At 26.7% G+C, this 7,500-nt stretch overlaps 1 pseudogene; it reads right to left on the reverse strand.

Annotated features, from left to right (window-relative positions):
* Positions 1-7,500, reverse strand: part of LOC137640969 (nephrin-like) — a 152,070-nt pseudogene that overhangs the window by 14,675 nt on the left and 129,895 nt on the right.

The following is a 7,500-nucleotide window of genomic DNA, read 5'->3' on the forward strand; positions in this document are numbered from 1 at the left end:
TTTTTTCCCTTTAGAGCCCTTGGGCTTATAGCATCCTGATTTGCCAACTTGGGTTGTAGTTTTGATGATAATAATAATAATAATAATAATAATAATAATAATAATAATAATAATAATAATAATAATAATAATAATAATATTAATAATAATAATAATAATAATATTCATCACCATAATAAAAATAATAATAATAATAATAATAATAATAATAATAATAATAATAATAATAATAATAATAATACCGACCACCAGATATGTAATAGCAACAACAACAACAACAACAACACCCAACACCAACAAAAGAAATACTACTACTAATAATAATAATAATAATAATAATAATAATAATAATAATAATGACAACAAATATGTAAAAACAACAACAACAATAATAATAATAATAATAATAATAATAATAATAATAATAATAATAATAATAATAATGATGATAATAATAATACTGACAATCAGATATGTAACAACAACAACAACAACAACAACAACAACAACAACAATAACAATAATAATAATAATAATAATAATAATAATAATAATACTGACGATCAGATATGTAACAACAACAACAACAACAACAACAACAACGACAAAAATAATAATAATAGTAGTAGTAATAATGATAATAATGATACTGACCAGCAGATATATAAAAAACAACAACGATAATAATAATAATAATAATAATAATAATAATAATAATAATAATAATAATAATAATAATAATAATAATAATAATAACTCTGACCTGCAGATATGATGGTGAATGAACAGGGCTCCTTCTGTGGACCAACGTCGTTTGTAGCGAAGCAAAGGAGTGTTCCATAGTCCCTCTCAGACATGGGCGTGTAGGAGAGAGTACTCTTGAGTCCTTCCTGAGTGTACCTGAAGAAATAGGATTTTAGTGGCTGGATTTTTTTTTCTTGACTTCAAATATTTTAGATTCCTTTTGGAATGAAAGATTTAAGAAAACTTCCCTCTTTATCTTTCCTTTCCTCACTGGGTTATTTTACCTGATGGGCTTAGGGGTTTATAGCATACTGCTTTTTTAACTATTGCTGTAGCTTAGGATGTAGTAATAATAATAATAATAATAATAATAATAATAATAATAATAATAATAATAATAATAATAATAATAATAATAATAATAATAATAATAATAATAATTGTAACTCTACCTTTTCTGTAGAAAAAGGATTAAATTATGACCTAATATCATTAAATTTGCTAATTTATGTTAAAAATTTTCTTATTTCCTACGATACCTTTCCTTTCTTCATTGGGCTATTTTCCCTTTTGAAGCCCCTAGGCTTATAAAATCCTGCTTTTCTAACTAGGGTTGTGGCTTAGTATGTAGTAGTAGTAGTAATAATAATAATAATAATAATAATAATGATCATAATAATAATAATAATGATAATAATAATTAATAATAATAATAAATCTAACTCTACCACTTCTGTAGAAAAAGGATTAAATTATAACCTAATATCATTAAATCTGTTAATTCATGTTAAAATTGTCTTATAGATTCTTGATGATTTCATTCCTAAAAAGTCTAATATGGTGGCATGTATCACGATATTTTATATTTATTGATAAATATGAGTTAGAGGAAAATAAATATTTCGGAAAATTTCATTGAAAATAATTCAAGATATACATTAAATGTTTTCTCTTAAAAATCTTACTTTTTCATTTTCTGAAATACCCTAATGTCAAACAGATTAGAAAATGATCTACTGTACATAATTCTAGTTGAAAAATAATAATATGAATATATAAGTAATCTTTTCAGTAAAATACTCTCTCTCTCTCTCTCTCTCTCTCTCTCTCTCTCATCTCTCTCTCTCTCTCTCTCTCTCTCTCTCTCTCTCTCTCTCTCTCATAAACACATTTGTCTGTCCCCACATTTTTATCTACTCGTTTTACAAAAATAATGTAAAAAGCCAACTCCCTCTCTCTCTCTCTCTCTCTCCTCTCTCTCTCTCTCCTCTCTCTCTCTCTCTCTCTCATCTCTCTCTCTCTCTCTCTCTCTCTCTCTCTTAGACACACACACATACACACACACACATTTCCCTCTCCCACATTCTTATATACTCGTTTTACAAAAATAAGGTTAAACATCAACACTCTCTCTCTCTCTCTCTCTCTCTCTCTCTCTCTCTCTCTCTCTCTTCTCTCTCTCTCTCTCTCTCTCTCTTCCAAAAGACCAGTAATGAGACCCTCACTCAAGAAAACCCTCATTAAGCTATACTTGACTGGAAACTCTAAAATATTGAGTTCAATTACAGAAACACAAACTCCCACAAGCACCAAAATATTCAAAAGTGTTTGTTTCCTCTTTTGAAAAAATATGAACGAATGGCTTATTTTATCGAATTAAATTATACGTTTCTTCTGAGTGCCTTTTACGGGTGAATTCTATATCTCATTCAGATATTGCCTGGATACAACCCTCTTCAATAATAAGTACCATGTAAATGGGGTCAGTGAAGTAACAAGAACTCCTCTAGGGCCCTTCATGGTGGAATGGGATTATAAACCTTCTGCCAGCAGGAATGAATGTTCATAATTGGAGATTTTCTAGCTGTTCTACCCTTAAGCTAGGGTTTATTAACCCTTTTCACTACCAGTGGTGAAGTCAACAAAATTTCTCATGTAGCAAAGTCTTCCAGATTATAGAAATCCTAGCTTGTTGATATGTATTGGAAAGATCTCAACAATGTAAAGACACTGTATAGGAAGCCTAAAATCGGTTTCTGGTTCCTGTTAAACCTTATGGATGTGGAAGGACCTTTTCATGCTCGAATAACTAAACATAACTACATTTATGTATATATGTGAATTTTTTTACTCGGTACATTCATACGTATACTCTGGTGTATTAAAAGGCAAATGCAATAGCCCTCGCGCTGTGCTCTTTCATTACTAGGTTTAATTGCCAGGAAATATACTACTGCAAAGATTCCAGGTGAAATAGGCCCCACCCCCCCATGACGTCATGGCCAATCACGTTGTCTGAGACGTTGTCAGTGGTCTCATACATAATTGGTTATGACGTCAATCAGTGGGCGGGGCTTATTTTGCCAAGTATCTCTTCGACGACTGTTATTAGTGATGAAGGTCTAGAATTCATAAATAAGGCGAGGAAATCGTCACGGACATGTTGAAAATCTAATATTTCTAATGACTTAAAATCTCTTATAACTTCATTTCTAATCCACCCCTGCTATTTAACTCCCAATATTCTTATGAGGGCTTTGTTCTCAAATCTACTAAATCTGTCGGATATTGTGTTGTTGTCATACCAGGACTCGTGTCCATACAGTAACACCAATCTTATTAAACCATTTTTTTCAATGTCGTTACTGTTATTACAAGATTTTATTGTTTATTGCTTCTTTTGTAATTGATTTATTACCTTATTTCCTTTCCCCACTGGGCTATTTTCCCTGTTGGATCCCTTGGGCTTATAGCATCCTGCTTTTCCAACTTGGGTTGTAGCTTAGCAAGTAATGATAATAATAATAATAATGATAACAATAATAATAATAATAATAATAATAATAATAATAATAATAATAATAATAATGATAATAATAATAATAATAATAATAATCTAGGCCCACTAAATACACAACTTGTTATAATTGAGGTGATTTTAAAAGATGTTTTATTTTTTTCAATTTCGATTAAGTTACCAATGACAGTTAAAGGATTAAGAAGTTATTTCTTATGTTATATGAATAATAACTATTTTTGTTAAATATATTATAGATTTAATCCCATAATAACTATTCATTTCTTTATATAATTCAAAATTAATAAATACTCAGAGAAAGGCAGATTCTATTTCAGTTTCTGGTAGCAAATCATAAAGTTTGAAATTAATCTTGACGTTATGGATGAAGTCTCTCCTTATTCAGGATATTCATATTAATGAGCTTCTCTATCATATATCTTACACGTTATTAGATCTGACCTCTGCGAGATCAAATTCTACAGAAACAGGAAGAAAATTTACCTTTTCTCGTATGTTGTATACATACATATGTACGTGCGTGTATGTTTATATATATATATATAATATATATATATATATATATATATATATATATATATATATATATATATATATACATATATATATATATATATATATATATATATATATATATATATATATGTATATATATATATATATATATATATATATATATATATATATATATATATATGTATGTATGTATATATGTGCATACAGTATATATATATATATATATATATATATATATATATATATATATATATATATATGTGTGTGTGTGTGTGTGCATGTAATATATATATATAATATATATATATATATATATATATATATATATATATATATATATATATATATATATATATATATATGTATGTATATATACATATATATACATATATATATATATATATATATATATATATATATATATATATATATTTATATTTTGTGTATACAGTATATATATATACATCCATATATTCATATATACATAATATATATATATATATATATATATATATATATATATATAATATATATATAATATATATATTATGTGTGTGTGTGTGTGTGTGTGTGTAGTATATATATATATATATATATATATATATATATATATATATATATATATATATATATATATATATATATATATATATGTATATATACATACTGTATATACATACATCAGCTGTGGTATATCTTACATAGACCATAAACATAATCACTTGCTAAACTCATCCCAACAACTACCATCCTCAATACTAAACGATCCTTCAACCACATACCCGAATCCTATACACTCTCCTTCACATAAACACAAAAAGCCCTTACTCACCTCCTGCCGCTAACGACCTGACTCTGGTCCCTCCTGACGGAGTTGTGAAACGTCCACTTGAAAGACACGTTCGATGGGTCGGCGTCCACCTCACACGTTATGTTCGTCAGCTCGAAGAGGGCCACCCCGCGTAGTGAGGGCAAGACGGCACAGCGAGGTGAGTCTGTTGGGGAAATATCAGAGGTTTTTTTTAATGATTTTCTAAATTGATTATATAATTTTTCGATGCATTTAAATACATGTATTAAGGAACAAGAAATATTTACTTTTTTATTATTAAATTTATTTGATTTGATGTTGAATAATTACTTTCCAAAGGGATTTTATAAAGATTTCTGTTTTTAAATATATGAATAAAAGAAATAGATATTTAATTTTTTTATTACTAAATCTATTTTATTTTACGCTGAATAATTGCTTTCCATAGTGATTATATAAGAATTTCTATGCTTTGAAATATATGTTTTAAGAGACATTAGATATTTAGTTTTTTTTTTCATTTTTAAATATATTAGATTTGAAATTGAAAAACTATAAAGTTTATATATTCTAGCCCGTAGATAGGTTATTTCCTCTTAATCTTATTCTATTATTATAAAATTTTTCGCTTAAAAACTCTTCTGTTAAATTATATTCATTTTAACATATCGATAGCTTATTTTCTCTTGATTTTTTGCCATTTTTATAAAAGTTGTCGCTTAAAAATCTATCCTTTATGAAATTATATTCTTTTTAACTTACCGACAGCATTTTTTTATATCATAACATATTAATAGCAAGTTATAATAATCCTCATATCAATTTAGGTCTTTTATGACATGTTTATAAAATGATGAAAAAAAAAACTCATATCAATCCAGGTCTGGAGTTTCTCTGAATAAGACAAATATTATCTTAGTAAAGACGAACATACATTTGGTGTTTCAACCTCTCCTCTTTAAGGAGAGGTACTCTAATACTCACTCTGTTCAATAGTAGCACGGGATCTTCCCCCAGAATAACATCTCATCATTTTCCTTGATTTATTCTATAAGTATGTTTGTTTGTTTGTTTGTTAGAGAGAGAGAGAGAGAGAGAGAGAGAGAGAGAGGAGGAGAGGAGAGAGAGAGAGAGAGAGAGAGAGAGAGAGTAGTGTGTGTTTGTTCTTATGTGTATCTTTGTAAGAGAGATATAGAAGTGGAAGAAAAAGTGAGAAAGATAGAGGTAGAGAGATAAAGTGAATAGTTTTTAGTAATATGTCTGAATATGAATTATATAGTATATATATATATATATATATATATATATATATATATATATATATATATATATATATATATATATATATATATATATATATATAATCAAATTCATTGTAGTAGTATAGTATAGTATAGTATATTATAGTATAGTATAGTATAGTATAGTATAGTATAGTATTAATAGTATTAATATGCAGAATTTCTTTGGAAAAAGATTAAGTTAAATAAGATAATGTTAATGATTCATTCACATTTCGATATCATTTCACAGAAAATATAGTAACTGAATATTGAAAAATCAATAATAGTTTTAAAAAGAAATATATACATATATAATCAAATACAATGTAGTAGTACAGCATTAATATTCAGAAATTCTCTGTGGTATTCGCCCTACGTCAGTATATATCGAGATATTGGTGAATGTTGCCAGAAAACCATTTCGGGGGTCCTCATTGTTTTCCACTTCGGAGAGCATGAGATTGACAGGTCCTTACAGTCAATTGGCAGGGGGCTAAAGGCCTCTCATAGTTCATTCCAGTGGATAATTTGGGGTTTTCAAAGTATCTACCTTCGTATACTGTATATATACTGTATATATATGTGTGTGTATATGTGTGTTTATATATATACATATACAGCATATATATATGTATATATATATATATATATATATATATATATATATATATATATATATATATATATATATATATATATATATATATATACACACACAAATATACAGGGTACCATGGCCTGTTGATTTATGTTTTTAATAAATAAATATTATCTTAGTGCGTCCAAAAATCGAAGATAGCATCTCTTTGGAGATTCTGGAGGCCAATAATATATTATCAGTCATGTATATATATATATATATATATATATATATATATATATATATATATATATATATATATATATATATATATATATATATATATGTATATATATATGAGTGTGTGTGTGTGTGTGTGTGTGTGTGTGTAGGATTGAACCTTAATCTCATCAAATGAAAGGCAAATTCCCAACAAGTCCTATTACAGAATTTTATTTCAAGTTCTTAGGGTTCGATCTCAATGTCAGGTTTTTAATATTTAAATAACTAAAGATATTTTTGTTGTTTTTCAGCTTATATATATATATATATATATATATATATATATATATATATATATATATATATATATATATATATATATATATATATATATATATGCATAGAAAGATAGTTAGATATTTAGATAGATAGATGAATAGACAGATACAAATACGCAAAATATAGATAAACGCCTTTGGTGTCGTTCTACTCCCCTGCGTCATAACTATCCTGCATGTGAGAAATC

Source organism: Palaemon carinicauda, chromosome 1, assembly GCF_036898095.1.
Source record: "Palaemon carinicauda isolate YSFRI2023 chromosome 1, ASM3689809v2, whole genome shotgun sequence".
NCBI lineage: Eukaryota > Metazoa > Arthropoda > Malacostraca > Decapoda > Palaemonidae > Palaemon > Palaemon carinicauda.